We start from the raw sequence: 15,941 nt of genomic DNA, 5'->3' as shown, positions 1-15,941 counted from the left end.
CGATGTTAAGAAATTAGCACGGATACAATCTACTTCCTACTGTTCAATACACAACACATTACGTGTGTGTTAGTTGCTCCAGTGAGATGTTTTGTAGCAGAAGGATTACGTGTAGGATCACGGGTTCCTTCAGTGTGGAACAGTTGGCCAGTCTTCCCTTGACTTCCACAACTTTGATACTTTTGAAGATTCAAAGTCAATTGTTTCCTAGAATGTTCTTCAATTTGGATTTGCCTGGTCTTTTCAAATAATTAGATTTAACTTATGACCTTTTAATTTGGGGGGAAGGAGGCAGAAATAAGACAGAATTAATGTGCTCTTTATGCATTCTGTGGGGTGGTACACAGTTCCAGTTTGAAGCATTGATTAACGTGGTTTCTCCCAAGTTTCTCTTTTGCAGTTATTCTTTTTCTCATTGAAATAAAGAAGCATTTGTGGGGAAATATTTAAGATATGTAAATATCTCATACTTTTATCCACTTGTTTTAGTGTTCATTTATTTTTTCATTTGCCTTATTCCATTATTATTCAGGTGCTTGAAATAGTGTTTTTTTTTTTGAAATTCCATTTGTTTGAAGTTTATTCCTTAGCATTTTACTGTAAAGAGATGCTTTCTCTTCTTCCACCTTGTTCATTTATGTCAGTATGAGACCATCTATCCCTATTTTATTCAAAGTGTAATAATCTGTTATTATTTATTTTACTTACTTTGGCTTTGGCTAGTAGTATCTCCTCGAGATGGATTCTACTCTGTTTTTGTCTTTGATTTTAATATATTTCCATGGTTCTCTGAGCCCTCCTTTACTATTGGCACAATAAGACATTCTAGGCACTTGTACTTCTTCTGCCCCAGCTTTGGAATCAGCCAATTTTTCAAAGATCCCTCCTTTGTAGTGGAGGGTAGTGGTGTGAAACCAAAATCTGTATATAAGATGCATGCACTGTGCTGGATGATGTGGTACCTTACAAGGATTCCAACTGCTGTGGAAATGCTACACTCAAGTACCCCTTGAGTGTCAAACCCTTTCAGGGACCACCTCAACTGAAGAAAGCTATCTTGGGGCTCTCAGTCATTTTTGCTATTGGAGATACCCCCATAGTGAATTACTGATTATTAAAAGTTTGGACTCCTTGCTTCAAATCGGGAATATTCTGAATTATGATCTCAGTTCCAGGGCTCCCTTTCGGACCAGCTGAAGCCTTCATTGGGTCTGCATTCTAGGTTAACTTCTTTCTTTGCCCAATTCTGCTGCTTTTCCCTTCCTTCCACAAGCAGTCTCTTCTAAATGTCCCGTCTCAAAGTCAGCTTTCTAGAGAATACAACTGTAGGAGGTGTGGGCTGTCAGTGTGCTCATGCCTTCTCAATGAACAGAGCTAGAAAATACATGTATGTATTTCCTCTGCATATACCTTTATCTCTAGCTATCTCTCTATATATTTATCTCTATGTTGAATATCACAAATGTGACATTGGCCCTGAAAATGGCCCTCCAAAGAAGCCCACATCTCTGGAGACTGAATAGGCTAGGTTATATGGCAAAAGAGAATTAAGGCTGCAGGAAAATTAAAATTGTTATTTGACTGACCTTAAAATGTTAACCTGGAGTATCTGGGTAGACCCAATGTAATAATAAAAATTCTTTTTTTTATTAAAGTTTTTTTTAACCTTAATTCCTGTATAGTTAACATACAGTATTATAATAGTTTCAGGTGTACAATATAGTGGTTCATCAATTTTGTACATTACTCAGTGCTCATCACAATAAGTGTCTCCTTAATCCCCATCACCTATTTCACCCATTCTCCCACCCATGTCCCCTCTGGCAACCATCTGTTCTCTATAGTTAAGAATCTGTTTTTTAGTTTGTCTCTCTTTTTTTGTTTTGTTTTGTTTCTTAAATTCCACATGAGAGATATCCTATGGTATTTATATTCCTCTGACTGATTTATTTTGCTTGGGATTATACTTAGTAGCTTTATGTTGCTGCAAATGGCAAGATTTCATTTTTTTTATGGCTGAATAATATGCCATTGTGTGTATATACCACATCTTCTTTATCCATTCATCAGTCGACATACATTTAGGTTCTTTCCATAATTTGTCTATCATTAATAATGCTGTGATAAACAGCAGGATGCATGTGTCCCTTTGAATTAGTGGTTTTATTATTTTTTTTTAATTATTTATTTTTTTTTGGGGGGTGGGTAAGTACCCAGTAGTGTGATTACTGGACCATAGGGCAGTTCTACTTTTAACCTGTTGAGGAAACTCCATACTGTTTTCCACAGTAGCTGTACCAGCTTGCATTCCTCCAACAATGTATGTTTTTCTCCCCATCTTTACCCACAGTGTTTCTTGGATTTCTGATTTTAGCCATTCTGACAGGTGTGAGGTGGTATCTCATTGCAATTTTGATTTGCATTCCCCTGATGATGAGTGGTATTGAGTATCTTTTCATGTGTTCCTTGGCCATCTGTATGTCTTCGTTGGAGAAATGTCTGTTCATGTCTTCTGCTCATATTTTAATTGGATTTTGTTTTGGGAGTGTTAAGTTGTATCAGCTCTTTATGTTTTGGATATTAAACTTTTATCAGATATGCCTTTTGCAAATGTGTTCTCCCGTTCAATAGGTTGCCTTTTAGTTTTGTGGGTGGTTTCCTTTGCTGTGCAGAAGCTTTTTATTTTAATGTAGCTTCAATAGTTTCTAGAAAAATGTTGCTTTGGTCAATGTCAAAGAAATTATTGCCTGTGCTCTCTTATAGGATTTTTATGGTTTCAGGTGCCACATTTAGGTCTCTAATCCATTTTGAGTTTATTTTTTTGTATGTGAAAGAAGTGATCCAGTTTCATTCTTTTGCATGTAGCTGTCCAGACTTTTTCCCATTGTGTATTTTTTCTCCTTTGTCAAAGATTGATTGAATTTAAGACTGTGGATTTATTTCTGGGATTTTTATTCTGTTCCATTGATCTATGTGTTTATATTCATTCCAGTACTATATTGTTTTAAGTACTACCACTTTGTAATATGACTCGAAGTCTGGAATAGTGATACTCCAATTTTGTTTTTTTCTTTTTTCAAAATTGCTTTGGTTATTCAGGGTCTTATGTGGTTCCATGCAGATTTTAGGATTGTTATTGTTCATTCTAATTCTGTGAAAAATACTGTTGGTATTTTGATAGGGATTGCATTAAATCTGTAGTTAGCTTTGCATAGTACAGACATTTTAACAATATTTGTTCTTTCAAGCCATGAGCATAAAATGTCTTTGCATTTGCTTGTGTCATCTTCAATTTCTTTCATTAATGTTTTAGTTTTCAGAGTACAGGTCTTTCACCTTTTCAGTTAAGTTTATCCCTAGGTATTTCTATATTTTAGCTGCAGTTGTAAATAGAATTATTTTCTTAATTTCTCTTTCTGTTGCTTCATTATTAGTGTATAGAAATGCAATATATTTCTGTACTTTATTTTGAATCTTGGAATTTTAATGAATTCATTTATCGGTTGTAATTTTTTGGTGGAATCTTTAAGGTTTTATATATGTAATCATGTCATCTGCAAATAGTAAAATTTTTACTCCTTCCTTACCAATTTATATCCCTTTTATGTCTTTTTTTTTTTTTTTTGGTCCAATTCCTATAGCTAGTATTTCAGTACTATGTTGAATAAAAATGGTGAGAGTGGACATCCTTGTCTTAAGGAATCTTAGGCTTAGACATCCTTGTCTTAAGGAATCCTAATATTAGAGGAAAAGCTCTGTTTTTCCCCACTAAGGATGATGTTAGCTGTGGGTTTTTCACAGATGGCCTTTTTTATGTTGAGGTATGTTTCCCATAAACCCACTTTGTTGAGTTTTTATCATGAATGTATGTTGTACATTGTCAAATGCTTTTCTGCATTTATTGAAATTATAATATGATTTTTATCCTTTCTTTTATTGATGTGATATATCACATCGATTGTGGATTTTGAACCATTCTTGCATCTCAGGAATAATCATACTTGATTATGGTCAATTATTTTTTCAAAGATATTGCTGGATTCTGTTTGCAAGTATTTTGTTCAGGATTTTTGCATTGATGCTTATCAGAGATACTGCTTTATAGTTTTCTTTTTTTGTGTGTTGTCTTTATCTGATTTTGGTATCAGGATAACACTGGCCTCATACAATGAACTTGGAAGTCTTCCTTCCTCTTTAATTTGAGAAAATGGTATTAACTCCTCTTTAAATGTTTGGTAGAGGGGCATCTGGATAGCTCAGTCATTTAAGTATCTGCCTTGCTCAGGTTATTAAATCAAGGTCTTGGGATTATGCCCTGAGTTGGGCTCTCAGCTCATCAGGGAGTCTGCTTCTCCCTCTTCCCCTCCCAGCAGCTTGTGCCCCCTTTCTTTCTTTGTTTCTCAAATAAATAAAAATCTTTAAGATAGATGATAGATAGATAGATAGATAGATAGATAGATAGATAGATAAATTTGGTAAAATTCGCCTGTGAAGTTGTCTGGTCCTGGAATTTTGTTTTTTGATTATTGATTCAATTTCATTGCTTGTAATCAGTTGCTCAAATTTTCTATTCCTTCCTACTTCAGTTTCGGTAGATTATATGTTTCTGGGAATTATGTTTCTAGTAACTTATCTATCTACTACTTTTACTACTACTACAGCTGCTTTTAGGGATCTATCTACCTACTACTAGTATTACTACTACTACTCTTCCCCCTGCCACCCCCCACTAGAGGTTTATCAATCTCTGCTCTACTCTTTATTATTTCCTTCCTTCTGCTGGTTTGGGGTTTTGTTTGTTCTTTTTCTACACCTTTAGGTGTAAGGTTAGGCTGTTTATTTGAGATGTGTCTTGCTTCTTGAGATAGGTCTGTACTGCTATAAAATTCCTTCTAAGAACCACTTTTGCTGCATCCTGAAGGTTTTGGATCATTGCATTTTTGTTTTCATTTGTTTCCATGTAATTTTTAAAAATTTCTTCTTTGATTTCTTGGTTGACTCATTCATTGTTTAGTAGCATGTTATTTAACCTCTGTGTATTTGTGCTCTATCCAGATTTTTTTTTTTCTTGTGGTCGATTTCTCATCTCATAGCATTGTGATCTGAAAAGATGCATGGTATAATTTCCTTATTTTTGAATTTGTTGAGACCTGTTTCGTGGCCTAATATGTCATCTGTTCTGGAGAATGTTCTATGTACACTTGAAAAGACTGTGTGTTCGGCTGTTCTGGGATAAAATATTCTGAATATAGCAATTAAATCTACCTGGCCCAGTGTGTCATTCAAAACCATTGTTTCCTTGTTGATTTTCTGTTTGGATGATCTATCCAAACATATAGTAGGGTATTAAAATCCCTAATATTATTGTATTACTCTCAGTTAGTTCCTTTATGTTTGATATTAACTAGTGGTAACAAATAAAAAACCAGTAATAGCTGTGCACAGAATAAAGAGAAAGGAATCCAAGTACATTACTAAAGAAAGCAAGCAAACCATAAAAAAAGAGAAAGAATCAGAGAAAAACTACAAATACAATCACAAAACAAGTAACATCCTCTGCATATAGCAATCTATATTAAGTTGATGCTCTCTTAAGCTTGAGCCCATTCCTTATTCCTCTTCGCACATGGGATAGAAATGGCACCTGTTAGCTGCTTTGCTCCTGAAAGGATCTTCCTGTGGTACATGCCTCTCTAGGACATGCTTTTGAGATGAGTAAATAATTTACCCTCCCATATGCGTCAGGTGTTTGTTTTTTTTTTAAGATTTTATTTATTTATTCATGAGAGAGAGAGAGAGAGAGAGAGAGGCAGAGACACAGGCAGAGGGAGAAGCAGGCTCCAGGCGGGGAGATGGACGTGGGACTTGATCTGGAACTCCAGGATCACACACAGGCACTAAACCGCTGAGCCAGCCAGGGATCCCCAACAGGTGTTTTTTTTTCAAACTGCTGCCTCTAGGCTGTATCTCTGCTGGCTGTTGTCTTATTATCTCCTTAAGAATGGGGACTCAGCTTCCTAAAGCCCTTGGGGGGCTCTTCCAGAGCTGAACCTGCTGATTTTTAAATTTCCGGGTTTTAAATCCTACTAGTTGTAAGAACTCACAAGAGTCTGCCCTTCTCACTATGGAGGCCAAGTATTTCAGGGATTTGTCTTCCCCACAAGGGTCCCTGGTATGACAGTCCATATCTTGCCCTTTACTGCACCCCTGAGTCACTCCTGATTGCATATAGCTGTGCTTTACTCTCAAACTATTTCCACTGTTCCTACTTTCTTCATTGTGGCCTCTTCTTTACTTTTAGTTGTGGAGTTTGTTCTGTCCGTCTTTGGGTCATTTTCTGGGTTATTTACACTAATGTGAGTGTCATTTGGTTGTATCTTTCCACGGAGGTGAGCTTAGGGTCCTTCTACTCGGCCATCTTCCCAGCCTCTCCTTCAGGAACAAAGATTCTTAAAAGTGGAAGTGGGAGGCAGAAGTTGGAAATTAGAAGGAGATTAACAACAGAAGGTGGAATTGGAGCATTGTAAAGACCTGACCCACAGATGCTGGCTTTGAAGGTGGAAGAAAGAGACCATAACCCAAAGAATGTTGGCAGCCTCTATCAACTGGAAGAGGTAGGGGAAGTAATTCCCTCTAGAAGCTCCAGAAAGGAACCTAGTTCTAGTGATAACCTTATTTTTGCCCAATGAGAACCCAGGTTGGACTTCCTACTTACAGAAGTATAAGGTAATAAATTTGCATTGTTTTAAGCTAGTGAGGTTGTATAATTTGTTACAGCTATGATAGACAACTAATATAATAGCTTATATTCCACTAATTTCAGTACAATACCGTAGGTTATTACAACTCCCTTTCCGTATTTTAACTCCCTTTTCCAGCGTTGAGAAACTTGACCTCCATTATGTTGAACATATTTACTCATTTGATTAATCCCAAATCCACTGGGCCACTGCCCTCTATGGCCATCTTGTTCACTGGGACTCTACTCCTCTGCCCAGCCACCACTGCTAATGACACTTAACTAAGTTATTACAGAAGGAAGGAAGAGAGGTAGTGGGGGAGGGGAGAGGAAAGAATAGCAGCCAAATCATTGATTTTTTTTTCCCCCAGGGTCTATGGATAGACCTTGAGGAGTTGTATTATAATCCCTGCCCTTAGAATTTTCTGAAAAAAATCAGTGCTTATGTTTGCTTACACAGGGTATATGTCCATAGTTTGTATTACTTTCTCAAAAGAGATGCCTGAACTCTAACCTTAAAAAAAAAAAAAAAAAAAACCCACTGATTTTATAACTATTTAGTCAAAAAGTGGAGTGATGACCTAAATGTCCTCCTTAAAATCCATTTACAAGCCTCTTAATAGACCATAATAGATCTTTAAAACACTCACAACACATTCACTCTTGGTAGGAGTTGTTAAAATTTACTTTCTTTTCTCAGTTTCATCTGACTTTCTAAGGATCAGAAAAATTACCTATAGGTGCCCAGAATCCTCACATTTTAAAGAGAGATAGTAGAGGAATTAGGGTGAATGCTATAGAATCATGAGGTTTTTTTCATGCTAGTGTTACAACTCTAGCTTCTATAAGGATTTAGATCAAAGAGACCTCAAAGGATGAATATATTGAAGATATTTATTGGTGGGTGTATTTACCTATTCCTCCCAAACCCTGCAACTCCCAACTATGGGTCACTTGTAGAAGGAGTGTCCAACCAGAGGTCCTGAAACCTTCATGAAAGAAAAAGACAGCTTTCAGCCAAGTGCAGATGATAATGAACCTGGCCACCAAAAACCATACCTCCACTGCTGTCCTGAGGTTTACTATAGAGGGATCAAAAACCAAGGTTTACAAGGGGGAGATAAAAAGCAGCAAAGGGAGGGAGAATCAGTTTATTATAATCCTGTTGCCCACTATAGATGTAAACTGAAAGCCATATAACTTTCAGGGGGGAAATGTCTAAATTAGCTAAGATTTGGCAGCTTTGAGATTTTTGCATCAGGCTGTAGATTTTAATAACAGAAAGTAGATTGATTCTAACTGAAAGTTACCAAAGGACTACTTTATTTTCTAAAAAAGGGGGGGATATAGTACCTTCCCCCAAATTCTATACAAGAAGTGTGGGGGGAAATATGTCCATGGCTTGTGTTTGAGTGAACTGTGGAGGAAAAATAAAGTTGTCTTCTGTTTATTTTCTTGGGTAGCTCCTGTCACAAATGGCTCCTTTCTATCAAATATGATATTGAAACAGTGGTAGTTTTTTTTTTTTTTTTTTTAACATGGTTAAAAAAAAGCCCTGAGAAGCTTATTTATTCTTTCCTGTTTTTCATCTGACACATGGGTGGGCAGGTTACCTTAACTCTAAATCTAGTATCCAGCTGTGACATTCTCAGTCCTTAAAAGCTGCTTTTCAGTGGTCTTTAAGCATCCTAAATGAGGGGGTTTGAGTAAGGTGATGTTTCCAGAACTTTGAGGGCTGATTACATGTACATCAACCTTGGGATATTTTAGTAAATATTTTTTCCCTCATCTGAAAACCCTTAAACACTTTTAAAGTTTCTGAGATTGATTTTTTTTTATTCAAATGTACTTTCTCTCTAATAGCCAAGGCCATTCCATGAGTGCACTGCTCCCCTACTCTGCCTCCCCAGGCATTTAGTTAGATTTTTTTTTTTTTTTTAAGATTTTATCCACTTCAGAGAGGGAGAGCATGAGAAGGGAGAGGGGTAAAGGGATCTGGGGAGGGAAAAAATCCCAAACAGACTCACCACTGAGCATGGAGCATGATGTGGGACCCCATCTCATGACCCTCAATCATGACCTGAGCCAAAATCACGAGTCAGATGCCTAACCAACTGAGACTCTGGGTGCTCACCCAGTTCCTTTTTTCCCATGGAAATACAATGATTATTAGTAGGAAGAGTAAATGGGATAAAGATTCTAAAAGTCATAAGAAATTATAAGTCCTTTGGAGGTATTATTTTAGTAGTTCCTCTATCTTTCAGCTTGGTAATCTTAAATGTGCCTCGTAAAAAAGGATTTAATTATTGCATAAGCAAGTATTTTGGGAAAAAATCTATTTTGAGCAATGTCTTAAACTAGGGACTCAGTAGAGAAACTTTTTAATCTAAAGAAACTCTATAAACTTTGTCATATTCCTCCCATGGTCTGACAACTCTTATTTTGAAGAACCCATTTCTAGGTTCTGCATATTATGCTCCAATCCTATATTCACAAAACATTGGTATTTGTTGCCTTAAATCACCTATGTGTAGACTTGTCAAATATGTGTCTATACATAGATGTCTACACACATATGAATTGTTCTATTTGTAGCCTGGGGAAGGAACAAAATAAAGATAGTCTGAAATAGACTTGACTTTACAAGTGGATGGTAGAAGGAGGGCTTTCTTTTGTAATATTATTTAGAAGTTAAGTAGCAAGGTCCCTGCCTTTTAAGTCAAACTGACTTGAGATGAGTCTTACCTGTGTCTGCTTACTAGCTTTCTGCACTGGCACAAGTCATTTATCTTGCGTCAGCCTCACTATTCTCATCTGAAAAGTGGGAGATATAACAACCTGCCTCATTGAGTGTTAAGAGTTATTAAATGAGAGGAAACACAAGTGCTAGTATCTGGCACATAATTTGTGCTCAATGAGTAGTAGCTTTTTAGTGCTTGTTTTGTGCTTGTGATCATGATAATCGTATACAGTTACATGAATTCATTTGCCATCATCATTTTTTTCCTTATGAAAAACTCAGACTGAGAAAATTTAGATGATTATCTGTGTATATGCAGCTAGTAAGTGACAGTCTTATCTCTAGCTGTGACATTCTGCTAACTCCCTTTTTCTCCCTGGTATACATGTTTTGCACCCACAAACACACAAGCATAGATGAGCCTAGACCGTCCATCTTCTTGTGATGTCTTAAAACTAAGGAATCCTGGAAATATAGAGCTGTAAAGGAACTATCTTGGTAATATTGGGAATGTAATTCTAAATCCTTAATATTCCTATTGAAATTTATAGGCCTAACAGATTTTTGCATATTTTATGTATTTCAGTTCTGGAGTTCACCAATATATCTTGAGCTGGACAGAGCACACTCTGTGAATGCCAGTTTACAGAAGAGGAAAAAATAAGGATTCAGCATTTTCTTTGACTTTGCTTCATTCTCAACAGAGTGACTTCTTCAAAGCCACACATTTCGTAAGTGGTAAAATTTGGACTTGAACCCTTCAAACCTCAAGTGCAGTGTTCTCGTAGACACATTATTTAACACATGAATTATAATACCTCTCATTTACTGACAGTTTCAGTATCTGTTCAACACTCCTCTAGAGTGTTCTGTGCCAAAACTAGCTGAAGCTTTGAAACACTTTTAAGGTGTATGTGTGTGTATGTATATGAAAAAGAAGAAAAGGCCTGGAGAATTTAAGTAAATTACTCAAGATCTAACAAAAAACAAGTTTAGAAACAGGCACATAAATTCAGGTCATTGTACTGTGGAAGTTAATTCTCTACCACTCTACCACATTGCCTGAAGACTAAGACCAGAGAGCTTCATCATGGAAGATTTTCATACTAAGTCCCCACTGAAAACCATTGCTGCTTTCACGCATGACTTGTTATCCAGCTTAAATATGTTGTTCAAGGTCAAACGGCTATTTGATAGATTCCATCTCTTTTTAACTTAGAGTCAAGCCATCATCTAATGTGCATAATAATTGAATTTAGTTTTCATGAGAAAATGCAATGTACCCTTCTCCTTGTTGCTACATCCTTTTCTTCATCTCTACACTCAATTAAGGATGGTTCAGAGCAGTGGAAGTAATGTTTTAAAAAGCATGGTGTCCTAAATACCTAGAGCTATAGTTTTCTTGCTCTCTAGATTCTAAGTGGCCACTAGCTGAACCTGAAAGATATAATAACTTCCTGTGGGACTTCTCTGGGTTGTTGTTTTAAAGGGACAAACTGAGAGGAAAGACATTGCTTTTAACATCCACTTATCCTCTAACCCATTGGGTCTTTTTGCTGTGATACATGATGGAGCAGAACATGTTTAAAATGGCAGTGTGTGTTGGTGGAAGGATAAATGAGAGCACCATTTCTGGAGGGCAGTCTGACAACATAGATCAAACTGAAGATGTGCAGATCCTTTAACCCAATGATTCTACTCCAGAAATAAATTATAAGGAACAGTTTGCATAAGAATAGGAGGGAAGAAAAAAGAGAGGGAGGGAAGGGGTGGAAAGAGATTGAAATATTGACAAACTGGAAGTAAGCTAAATATTACTCAGGAAACTAGTTGAATACACCATAACAAACAGTTCAATAGATTTATAAGGTTTTTAACAAATAATGATGTAAACCTATATGTAATTGCAAGAAAAGAAGTTTAGGCATTTTTGATAAGTGGAAGAACAGGTTATAGGTAAGTATGCCTGTGTGTTTATGAACGTAACAAATGTTTTTTGAGCAATGATTAAATTCCAAGAATTGCTTTGATGTAGTGAAATTTGTATCATGGATGTTTTGTGTGCATTTCTGTTTTACATACAGCAGGAGAGATATCTAAAGGGTTGTTCATATAATGATAAAGATATGGGATTAGGGGAACAAATTGTGCTTTTATTTTCTTTTCGGGTCAGAATTCATTGCATTTCATGGGTAGCCCGGGTGGCTCAGCGGTTTAACGCCACCTTCACCCCAGGGCCTGATCCTGGAGTCCCAGAATTGAGTCCCATGTCAGGCTCCCTGCATGGAGCCTGCTTCTCCCTCTGCCTGTGTCTCTGCCTCTCTCTCTCTCATGAATAAATAAATACAATCTTGTAAAAAAAAATAATTAGCATGTATTGTTTTTACAATTAGACAAGTCACATTCATTTAAAGAAAAGGTGAAGTGCCTGTCCACTGGCACATGGGATTTCTGCTCCAACAAGCCCAGAGGAGAAGGCGAGGGGTAAAAATGCCAGTGATGCTCTAGTTTCCCAGGAAGTGAAAAAAGGAAACCCTTTCCCAGTTCTACCCTGGAGGGGTCATCTTTTAGGCACAGAGAAGGGATCCAGGAAAGACTGTACTAACTGCTGAGGCAATGGGGCTCAGCGCCTGAAGTTCTCAGAGGGAGTCAGAGAAGCAGTTGCATTAATTACATGAATGAAGTTTACAAAAGGGAGGCCAGAGGAGGGCCGTGTCAACAACTGTCCCTAGAGCCCAAAGTCACTTCATTATGCTGGACCTTAGCCAGAGCTGAGATCTGTTTATCTGGCCTCTGCCGGAGACAATGCATTTGGGTTCATGGAAAAGATCCCTGCTCTTGAATATTAGTTATATATGTACATGGATAGAGTCATTATCTAAATTCTGGTAATTCTCACCTCTGGTTTTAAAATTATTCAGAAGAAGACTTTCAGAAAACATCAGAGCATGAGTGAATAAAACAAATCTGTGATTGCGTAGCCTGGTTTGCGCCTATGCATGAGCATATTTCAAAAGCTCATTAGGTGATGCTGGACATACTGCCAGCATTGACTACTGGCTTTAGAGAGAAAACTCTTGCATTCTTGTCTTATCTCAAATACTTACTAGTCATGTAGCCTTGGGCATATTTCATATGAGTTATCATTTGAAAAACAAAATGAAGATACAAATATTCATTTTATGAAACTCATGGTTGATGTATTATGTGAGATAATATATATAAAAGTACATTGTGAAGTGCTAAGTAAATAATATTATTTCATAAATTTAACAAGCTTCCCCCCCTGCCCCATCCAAATATGTCACCTAATTCAAGGTCAATGAGCAATGAATTGTTTCTCAATATGTAGAATGTGAACTATATACATCAAAATCACCTGAGCTGCTTATTAGAAATGTAAAGTAAAAATTTTCAAATGTCTGGAAATACAGTCCAAGATTGGCATTTTAAACAGGCAATACAGTTTGCCTCTGTGAAATAAGATTGAGAACCAGTGCTAAATTCTTGTGAGGGGTTGCAGCAGACTGTGGTAACTCTCAGATACAGGACACAGACGGGCAACAGTTCAAAAGGAGCACCCCTACAAGCATTAGGTTAATATAAACAAACTTATATAAGTTGACTCTCAGCCTTGACCATGTCAGGGTGAATTTCCTTAGTGCTCTCATGACTTTCTGTTCTGTGTTTTGTAAAAAGGACTTATCCCATCCCTGTTAGGTCTCAGACAAGAATAGCTTGCCATTAGTGAAGCTTCACGTGAGTTAAATGCATGGTATTGGTTGCTGTCACATCAGTCCCCTATTACACTAAAGATACAACCAGCCAGCTCTTGTGAGTAGTTGACTTTTAGAGGTTCCTAACTCCAAGGACTGATTCTCTACCTTGTCCAGCATGGTGCTTTCCTCATGTCTGGTCTCATTGTTTCTATGGCCTAGAGAAATGACTATACTTAAGTTGAAAATGCTCTGAGATCTTTTTCTGGAAATATTATATCGTTTTAAACATTGTTTTTTTTTGTATTTTTTTTATTGGAGTTTGATTTGCCAACATATAACATAATACCCAGTGCTCATTCTGTCAAGTGTCCCCCTCAGTGCCCGTCACCCAGTCACCCCCACCCCCACCCACCTCCCTTTCCACTACCCCTTGTTCATTTCCCAGAGTTAGGAGTCTCTCATGGTTTGTCACCCTTTCTGATATTTCCCACTCATATTCTCTCCTTTCCCCTTTATTCCCCTTTCACTATTTTCTATAGTCCCCAAATGAATGAAACAATATAGTGTTTGTCCTTCTCTAATTGACTTACTTCACTCTGCATAATGCCCTCCAGTTCTATATCAGATAAAGGGCTAGTTTCCAAGATCTATAAAGAACTGATTAAACTCAACAGCAAAGAAACAAACAATCCAATCATGAAATGGGCAAAAGACATGAAGAGAAATCTCACAGAGGAAGACATAGACATGGCCAACACGCACATGAGAAAATGCTCCACATCACTTGCCATCAGGGAAATACAAATCAAAACCACAATGAGATCCCACCTCACACCAGTGAGAATGGGGAAAATTAACAAGACCAGAAACAACAAATGTTGGAGAGGATGCAGAGAAAGGGGAACCCTCCTGCACTGTTGGTGGGAATGTGAACTGGAGCAGCCACTCTGGAAACTGTGTGGAGGTTCCTCAAAGAGTTAAACATAGACCTGCCCTACGACCCAGCAATTGCACTGCTGGGGGTTTACCCCAAAGATACAGATGCAGTGAAACGCCGGGACACCTGCACCCCGATGTTCATAGCAGCAATGTCCACAATAGCCAAACTGTGGAAGGAGCCTCGGTGTCCATTGACAGATGATGGATAAGGAAGATGTGGTCTATATATACAATGGGATATTCCTCAGCCATTAGAAATGACAAATACCCACCATTTGCTTCAACATGGATGGAACTGGAGGGTATTATGCTGAGTGAAGTAAGTCAATCAGAGAAGGACAAACATTATATAGTTTCCTTATATATGTTCTTAAATGTTATAACCTGCGTCCAGCAGCACAGACAACTCCCTAAGATAGAGAAGGAGCTTAGGATACTTGATTATAGCATGATTGATTCTGTTTTTTTTAAGATTTTATTTATTTATTCATAGAGAGAGAGAGAGAGAGAGAGGCAGAGACACAGGCAAAGGGAGAAGCAGGCTCCATGCAGAGAGCCCGACGTGGGACTCGATCCAGGGTCTCCAGGATCACACCCTGGGCTGCAGGCAGCGCTAAACCGCTGCGCCACCGGGGCTGCCCCTGATTTTTTTGAGTACTTGGAACAATTGCCAGGAGATAGCTCAAGGGAACAAGGGAACATTGTCTAAGTCTATCAAATATTCCATGCTCCAAAGGTAAAGAGCACCAGGCATGTACTACTCATGAGCTAATCTAAGCCTCAATTTATAAATCTATAAAGTAGGGAAAGTAAAACTTTTCAAGCATTTCTCCAGAAACAAAAGATTGTGTGAGGTTACATTGAGTAAATGATAGGATAATGCTTGGAACACCACTAAAGGTTGTACAAAGTTCTGCAGGAATTTACATGACGGTAGGCAATGATGTGATAATTATCCCTCAATCAATGCTCTCCTCCCTAAATAGTACACTTTGCAAGTGCTCAGTGATTCCTAAAACTTCTTTATAAGAGACAAATGCCCATCTTGCCATAAATTGAAGTCATATTTTGGAGTGCAAATGACTTGCAGAACATCTACTATCAAGGGGACATAATGGTACAAAGCACTAAGAGTAGAGTACATGTTCCCCAGCAGTCCCAAGGAAAGTATACAGACTCATAGAGCCCCAAAATAAACCTGACAAAGCAGAAAGAATTAGGGCTAGGAAAGTGGGGAGATTCAAGATTTCTGAGTGGAAACATGTTAGGGATGTCCTTTGATACAAAATTCATGGAAGTTTTTAAATTGAGAATAACCTCCTTTTTGAAAAACTCCTCTGACTTGGGAGAAGACTGAATATGACACGGGAACTGGGGAGAGCCCTGTCTGAAACAGAGAGGACATCTCCATGGTGGACATGAAGGACGGGTGCTGGGCCCGGCATAGCAGAGCAGATTAGTGGCAGGTCAGCCCTTTCACAAGGATAAGCTCTTTCTCCATGAAAGCGTCCTGCCTAGCAGACAAGGGCAGGAAACACTAATTCACAGGCTTTTAGTAGCTGACAGACACTTCAAATTCATAACTCGCTCTCTGCTTGCCACAGCCATTAAAGCAGTGGCAGGAGGCTTGAGCCTCCAAAGAGAGCAAGATGACCTTGGTCAGAGTTGGTGGGGAAGAGGAGACAGGGGTAGCCCAGGGAGATATTGAGATCTACTCTTATAGAAGTAAAAATAGAATTAAAACAGTCTAAGATCATCGCTACTTAACTCTCACCCAGATAACCTGATCTTTAGTACAGACCCA

Source organism: Canis lupus, chromosome 11 (assembly GCF_003254725.2).
Source record: "Canis lupus dingo isolate Sandy chromosome 11, ASM325472v2, whole genome shotgun sequence".
NCBI lineage: Eukaryota > Metazoa > Chordata > Mammalia > Carnivora > Canidae > Canis > Canis lupus.
Note: the sequence above shows the minus strand (reverse complement) of the source record.